Here is an 8,474-nt window from a genome sequence, read left to right as displayed (position 1 = left end):
CCGCCGCGAGCTTCCGGTTGCGGGAGCGGGAGGCGCCGCGGGCTCTGACTGCCCGGGCGGCGGCGGTGCTGGATGCGGCCTTGGCGTGCTCTCCCGAGACGTCCGCTGGCCGGGAAGGCGGAGGCAGCGCCGAGGGCGAGCAAGCGCCATTTGCAGCCCGGGGCGCAAAGGTGGCGGCGGCCGCGGCGTCGGTTCGAGGGCTGGCGGCCGGAGGATAAGCGCGGTGGCGGCGGGTTGAGCCTGGGCGGCGGCGGCGTTGGTGGGCACTGGCTCCGGCCGTCTCCGGCACCCGGTCGCGCCGCCCAGCCCGCCAGGTTTGTCCCTCCCGCCCCGGGAGGGGCTGTGGACACCGCCGGGCGCCAGTGCCGCCCGCGCCCGCCTAGCCGCCCGGCCCGGCCCAGGGAAAGGCGGGAAGGCGCGCGGAGCCTCCTGGCGGCGGCGGCAGGAAGGCGGCGGGGACGGCGCCGGGCGTGTCTGGAGCCGTCGGGCGCCGCGGACTCCGGAGGGGCTCGGGCTGCGCGGCGCAAAAACGGGCGGCCGCCGGGGGGGCGCGCGAGGAGGGCAGGGCCGGGGCCGGAGCCGGAGCCTCTGCGGGCGCGGCCAGGGGCGCTGCCGGTGAGCCTGGCTCCCAGGGCAGTAGCCCGAATTTCTCGGTACAGCCTCCATCCTTGGTTTTATGTCAAGATGCGACATCTGGGCTTAGAAAACCGAGGGCGAACTCACCGCGCCTAACCAATGTTGAGCTCCAACTATTTGCTTCTGGACGGAACCGTACATGCTCATCTCTACCCATGCGGACCTCCTCTTTTGTGAGTTAGTCAGCGGCTTGTTCCCTTCCCCTTCAGATGCGCTTATTTATCGCTGATTGTTCCAATGGCCCTACTCCACATCATTCTGAGACGCGTTTGGAAGCGGTAGATTTACACACACACCTGGTGGGCTTCTAACCACACGTCAGTATCACTATGCTTGATAAACCTTTATATTTGCACAACTTTAAATGGAGTGCTTTCACCTATATGAATTATTTCACTTAATTTCACATAAAACAACCACTTAGGCTGACGGTAATTCCACTTTGCAAATGAGGGAACACGTGTGAAGCATGGCGTTTCACCTCTAGGCCAGGGTGACCATAGCCACCCAGGACCTCCTGCTCCCGTCCTGCCTTCCCTCCTAAGGTACCTCCAGAGGAGTCTTTAGAAGGGCCAATCTTACACAGCGCTTCCCTGCTCTGAAAACCTTAACTGATCTTTTTCAGGAAAGCCTCCAAAATCCCCAGCAAGCTTCTGCTCCAGTCTTAATCTCCTCCATGCCTCAGGTATGGATGCATTTGTGGACTGGAGCAAGAGCCCCTCGCTGATAAGCAGGGATCAGATGTCTTTATTCCTGGGAACCTCTCTGGCCACACAAGTGGCAACTGGGAAGTGAGAATCTGGCTTAGAGCCCTTGACCAAATGGGCGTCTGAGTGGATTGTGCTCAAAAATGTCAGCAGGAGGCATAATGAGTAGGGACTCCAGGAAGGAGGCCAAGCCACTAACCCTTATCTCCAAGCCCTGAAATCACCAGCTTTGCTGTTGATAATGATTTGAGGCCATCAAAAACTTTGTAAGATAGCGTAATATTGATTCATCTTGTATCATGTAAATCTAATTTTTAGATACAACTATGTCTAATAGATTTAACTCAGTGACACAATGATATGTTAATCATATTTAAAGGATTTGATGTGTTTGATTCCCTTGAATGAAGCTTTTGTTACTTTTGTGCTCAAAATTGGTCAGTGGCTCCCCATCTTACGCAGTTTAAAAGCCAAAAGCTCCATAATAGTCTATGCAGCCTTACAGCATCTGGTCTCACTATGTCCTACTTCTCTCATAATCTGCTTTCCCTTTCTGACTCCATATCCCATTGCTTCCCCACTGCTCACCTCAGGGTCTTTGCTCTTGCTTTTCCCTTTGCCTGAAATACTCTTTCCCCAGACACCCACATGACTCTCTTACTTCCTTTGGACTTTACCCAAATACCATCTTCTCAATGAGGCTTTCCCCAACTATAGTTTTGATTCTCTTAAGTGTTTTTATTCTAAATCTTTTCTGTCTCATGCCATTTGTGCAGCTATAAAAATACTTTGGGACCGGGTAATTACACAGAACAGAAATTTATTTCTCACACTTCTGGAGGCTGGGAAGTCCAGGCAGTTTGGTGCCTAGTGAGGGCTGCTCTTTGCTTCCAAGATGGCACCGCGTTGCTGCATCCTCTGGATGGGAGGACTGCTGTGTCTTCACGTGGCAGAAGGGATAGAAGGGCAAGAGGGGCCAAACTCACTCCCTCAGGTCCTTTTATAAGGGCGTTAATTCCATCCATGAGGGCAGAGCCTTCGTGGCCCAGTCACCTCCTAAAGATGATACTGTTGCAATAGGGATGAGTTTTGTTTTTTTGTTTTTTTTTTGAGACAGAGTCTTGCTCTGTCGCCCAGGCTGGAGTGCAGTGGCGTGATCTCGACTCACTGCAAGCTTCGCCTCCCGGGTTCACGCCATTCTCCTGCTTCAGCCTCTCCAGTAGCTGGGACTACAGGCGCCCGCCACCACGCCTGGCTAATTTTTTTGTATTTTTTAGTAGAGATGGGGTTTCACCATGTTAGCCAGGATGGTCTTGATCTCCTGACCTCTGATCCGCCCGCCTCGGCCTCCCAAAGTGCTGGTATTACAGGCGTGAGCCACCGTGCCCAGCCTTGGGGATGAAGTTTCAACATGAATTTTGGAGGGGATACAAATGTTCAAACCACCGCTGTTAAATGTTTTTAATACAGACGATCACTGACTTACAACTTATGATTTTTTGACTTTACAGTGGGTTTAATGGGGTATTAAAGGCATTTTAAACTTATAATGTTTTCAACTTAAAATAGGTTTATTGGGATGTATCCCCATCATAAGTTGAGGAGCATCTGTACTTAATTCTAAATCTTCCCAAAGCTAAAGGATCGTTTATCCATCAAGGAATACAATTACCACCCTAGTTAGGTGAAGTTCTTTATGACTCAGGAATGTTTGCTAAGCAGGCTAACAAGATTAGTTTTGCTGACACTGGTGGGACACATTAAATTTTAGATTAATGACTCTGTATCTTAAAAGAGTTGATCTTCTCAGCCGGGTGTGGTGGCTCGTGCCTGTAATCCCAACACTTTGGGAGGTTGGGGTGTGGGGGGTGGGAGGGGTGAATCACGAGGTCAGGAGTTCGAGACCAGCCTGGACAAGATGGTGAAACCCCATCTTTACTAAAAATACAAAAATTAGCAGGGTGCAGTGGCAGGCACCTGTAATCACAACTACTTGGGAGGCTGAAGCAGGAGAATGGCTTGAACCCAGGAGGCAGAGATTGCAGTGAACCAAGATCGCACCACTGCACTCTAGCCTGGGTGACAGAGCAAGACTCTGTCTCAAAAAAAAAAAAAAGAGAGAGTTGATCTTCTCAACTACAACCTTAGTTCAAGTTACACTTGCTACCTAAATCTTCTGTCTACTCATAGAAATACATGTCTTTTGCTTCTATTCCAAAGACCTTCGAACTTAATGGTTCCTAAAATGTGTAATTGTCTTTCCCAACCACCTTTTTAAAGATCATTGAACTTGATGGAAGTCTTGAATTCTGTTATATTCTTGGGACTATTATAATATTTAACTCTTACAGATATTTAAAATGTTTCCATTTGGATTTTGGATGTCCCATATAAATTGATCTAACTTGCTGTTTCAACGTATAAACTCACTCTACTGGAAGAAGAAAATCTGAAATGTATTACCCATTTCCGTGACCTAATCACATAATTCTGAAAATAAACCTTTTTTGATGACTCAAGAGTACGGCTATGAATGCATGTTACGTTAAAATCCTTTCAATGTGAATATCAAGTTGTAACTGACCCCAATGTATAGGACAATTCCTATTTTTTTCCGAGATATAACTGGTTTTTTTTGAGACAGAGTTTCGCTGTTCTTTCCCAGGCTGGAGTGCAATGGTGCGATCTGGGCTCACTGCAACCTCGCCTCCCAGGGTCAAGCAATTCTCTTGCCTCAGCCTCCCAAGTAGCTGGGATTACAGGAGCCTGCCAGCATGCTCAGCTCATTTTTTGTACTTTAATAGAGATGAGGTTTCACCATGTTGGTCAGGCTGGTCTTGAACTCCTGACCTCAGGTGATCCACCCGCCTCGGCTTTCCAAAGTGCTGGGAATACAGGTGTGAGCCACTGCGCCTGGCCTGAGATGTAACTCTTATACCATAAAATTTACCCCTTTTAAAGTGTACAATTCAGTTTTTTTATATGGTTACAAAATTGTGCAACCATCACGACCCTCTTAACTCCAGAATATTTTCATCACTTGCATAAAGAAACCCCATGCTTGTTAATAGTCACTCCCCACTCCCATGTCTCCCTAGCTCCTGATAACCCCTCATCTACTTCCTATGTGGATCTACCCATTCTGGGTATTTCATGTGAATAAAATCTGTTTTTTATGACTAGTTTCTGTAACTTAGCATGAGGTTTTTTGTTTTTGTTTTTTGTTTTTTGTTTTTTGTTTTTTTTTTGAGGCAGAGTCTCGCTCTGTCTCCCAGGCTGGAGTGCAGTGGCACGATCTCGGCTCACTGCAAGCTCTGCCTCCCGGGTTCACGCCATTCTCCTGCCTCAGCCTCCCGAGTAGCTGGGACTACAGGCGCCCGCCACGTCGCCCGGCTAGTTTTTTGTATTTTTTAGTAGAGACGGGGTTTCACCGTGTTAGCCAGGATGGTCTCGATCTCCTGACCTCGTGATCCGCCCGTCTCGGCCTCCCAAAGTGCTGGGATTACAGGCTTGAGCCACCGTACCTGGCCTTGTTTGTTTTTTTTTTGAGACAGAGTCTCGCTCTGTCACCCAGGCTGGAGTGCAGTGGCACAATCTCAGCTCACTGCAAGCTCCGCCTCCCGGGTTCACTCCATTCTCCTGCCTCAGCCTCCCGAGTAGCTGGGACTACAGGCGCCGGCCACCACGCCCGGCTAATCTTTTGTATTTTTAGTAGAGACAGGGTTCACCATGTTGGCCAGGATGGTCTCGATCTCCTGACCTTGTGATCCGCCCGCCTCGGCCTCCCAAAGTGCTGGGATTACAGGCGTGAGCCACCGTACCTGGCCTTGTTTGTTTTTTAGAGACAGGATCTCACTGTCACCCACATTGGATTGTGGTGGCGTAATCCTAGTTCACTACATCCTTGACCTCCTGGGCTCAACCAGTCCTCTGCCTCAGCCTTCCAAGTAGCTGGGACTGCAGGCTCACACCGCTGTTCCCAGCCAGCATGAGGTTTCTAAGGTTCACCCATGTTGTAGTATATACAGTCATATGTCACTTAATGATGGGGATATGTTCTGAGAAATGTGTTGTTGGCCGGGCGCGGTGGCTCAAGCCTGTAATCCCAGCACTTTGGGAGGCCGAGATGGGCGGATCACGAGGTCAGGAGATCGAGACCATCCTGGCTAACACGGTGAAACCCCGTCTCTACTAAGAAATACAAAAAATAGCCGGGCGAGGTGGCGGGCGCCTGTAGTCCCAGCTACTCGGGAGGCTGAGGCCGGAGAATGGCGTGAACCCGGGAGGCGGAGCTTGCAGTGAGCTGAGATCCGGCCACTGCACTCCAGCCTGGGCGACAGCGCGAGACTCCGTCTCAAAAAAAAAAAGAAATGTGTTGTTAGGTGATTTTTGTCACTGCGTGAATATCATAGAATGTGCTTACACAAACCTAGCTGGAATAGCCTACTATACACCTAGGCTGTATGGTATAGTCTATAGCTCCTAGGCTACAATCCTGTATAGCATAATATTATAGGCATTTGTAAAACAGTGGTAAGTATTTGTATATCTAAACATATCTAAACACAGGAAAGCTGGGCACGGTGGCTCACGCCTGTAATCCCAGCACTTTGGGAGGCCAAGGTGGGTGGATCATCCAAGGTCAGGAGTTCAAGACAAGCCTGGCCAACATGGCAAAACCCCGTCTCTACTAAAAATACAAAAATTAGCCCGGCATGGTGGTGGGCACCTGTAATCCTGGCTACTCAGGAGGCTGAGGCAGGAGAACTGCTTGAACCCAGGAGGCAGAGGTTGCAGTGACCCAAGATCATGCTACTGCACTCCAGCCTGGGGGATAGAGCAAGACTTTGTCTCCAAAAATAAACAAATAAACACACACAGGAAAGGTACAATAAAAATATGGTATTATAATCTTATGGGATCACCGTCGTATATGTGGTCAGTTGTTGACCAAAATGTTATGCAGCACATGACCATATCATTCATTCTTTTTATGGCCGAGTTACATTCCATTATATGGGTATACCACATTTTGTTTACCCATCTGTCCATCGATGGACATTTGGGTTGTTTCCACCTCTTAACTGTTACAAATAATGCTACTATAAACATTCGTATATCAGTTTCTGTGTAGACGTATGCGTTCATTACTCTTGGACATATACTTAGGAGTGAAATGGCTGGGTCATATGATAACTCCATGTTTAATCATTTGAGGAACTCCCGGACTGTTTTCTAAAGTCGCTGTACCATTTTATATTTCCACGAGCAGTGTATGAACATTCTCATTTATCTATACTCTGGCCAACACTTAGTATTTTCATGTTTTGAAAAAAATTATTGTATCTCTGGAAAAACATAGAAAAAAAAGAAAATATAGAAAAAGAAGAAAAAAATCAAAAAGAAATATTATTGTAGCAAACTATCCCAGTGGGTATGAAGTAGTATCTCATTGGGATTTTGATTTGCATGTCGCTAATGATTAATGATGCTAAACATTTCTTCATGTGCTTATTTCTGTTTGTCTTAGTCTTATTTATTTTAGTGATTATCTTATTTAATCCTCTTAACATACTTCCTTCGAGCCTCTTAACAGTCAATAACCTCATTTTACAAAAAGAAAACCAATGCTTACAGTTAAGTAACTTGACAAAGTCACACAGCTAATGATTGATAGACGTATAATCCTGTGTTTCTTCTTTTTAAAATCCTTCAGAAGTGCTCTAGAACCCACAAAAGTGGAGGGGCTTCCAAGATCTAGCTCTTACATATTTTTCTAGTTTCATCTGCCATCCTTCCATAGGCCTGCAGTCTCTAGCTGTAGCAAACTTCTTACCATCCCTGAGGAGGCCATGCTGTTTAATATACTGTTTTTGCCTTCCCATTTGGTGCTCTCTCTGGCTAGAATGCCTCTTGCCCTCTTTCTCGTGTATAAACTCCTTTTCATCCTTCAAGACTCAACCTAAACGTTGAGCCTTTTGGAAACATTTCTCAGTACTCCCAGGTACAATCATTTGCTTTCTTTGTTTTACACTTCCCTTCTACTATGAGTATTTTCTTAATTGTATTGTCACTTTGTCTAAAAGTCTCTCCTCTTCCTGTCTCTTCGCTTTCTCTGACTCTCTCCTAATAGACAGTGAGCTGCTTAAGAGTGAGCACTGACCTTTGACATGTCATCACCTCTGTATTCTCAGGACCAGGTATAGTCTGGTGTAGAGTAGTTGCTCAGCAAATATCTTGAATAAATGTGTTTCACCTGTCAATTTGAGTATCTGCCCTTCTCATAAAAATTGAATAAAAGGGCCAGGTACAGTGGCTCACATGTGTAATCCCAGCACTTTGGGAGGCCAAGGCAGGCAGATCACTTGAGGCCAGGAGTTTGAGACCAGCCTGGCCAACATGGCGAAACCTTGTCTCTGTTAAAAGTACAATAATTAGCCAGGTGTGGTGGTGCGGGCCTGTAATCCCAGCTACTCAGGAGGCTGAGGCAGGAGAATCGCTTGAACCCAGGAGTGGGAGGTTGCAGTGAGCCGAGATCCTGCCGCTGCACTCCAGCCTGGGTGACAGAGTGAGACTCTGTCTCAAAAAGAAAAAAAAAAAAAGAATAAAATATTTTTCTGGGAAAATATAGAAAGAGCCAGACATGGTGGTGCACTGCTATAGTCCCAGCTATGTGAGACACTGAAGCAGGATCACTTGCGCTCCAGAGGCCAAGGCTGCAGTGAGCCAAGATCATACCACTACACTCCAGGCTGGTGGGACCTTGTCTAAAGGATTTAAAAAAGGAAAATATACCTCTATGAAGTTCAGAACAATGTAAAATTAATTATTGTATCAAAAGATGAAGTTGCTTTCTTTCACCTGTTTTTCTGACCCTTCAGAAAACCTCCACTGCTTTGAATCCTGTGGTTCTCAGCAGCATGTGAAATACGGAGGGCATAACGGATGCTTTATATCACTTTCAGTTCCCTCTGTCTTCCTGGCACTGTTGGACTAGGTCCAACATAAAATTCTTATAGTTCCAGAATATCTGGGGGATGTTTTTTGTTTTTGTTTTTGAGACAGGGTCTCGCCCTGTTGCCCAGACTGGAGTGTAGTGGCACAATCACAGCTCACTGCAGCCTCAGCCTC

General features: G+C 47.2%; 1 protein-coding gene across 4 annotated transcripts in view; it reads left to right on the top strand.

Annotated features, from left to right (window-relative positions):
- Positions 1-701: 701 nt before the first annotated feature.
- Positions 702-8,474, top strand: part of ZBTB8A (zinc finger and BTB domain containing 8A) — a 67,873-nt gene continuing 60,100 nt past the window's right edge. For all 4 annotated transcript variants that reach the window (XM_031661138.1, XM_031661137.1, XM_031661135.1 and 1 more), the window contains exon 1: positions 702-809. The gene's annotated coding sequence lies outside the window, so the exon portion shown is untranslated. The remainder of the gene's footprint in view (positions 810-8,474) is intronic.

The sequence above is a fragment of the Papio anubis genome, unplaced genomic scaffold (assembly GCF_008728515.1).
Source record: "Papio anubis isolate 15944 unplaced genomic scaffold, Panubis1.0 scaffold1, whole genome shotgun sequence".
NCBI lineage: Eukaryota > Metazoa > Chordata > Mammalia > Primates > Cercopithecidae > Papio > Papio anubis.
This window is presented reverse-complemented; position numbering and strand designations above follow the sequence as displayed.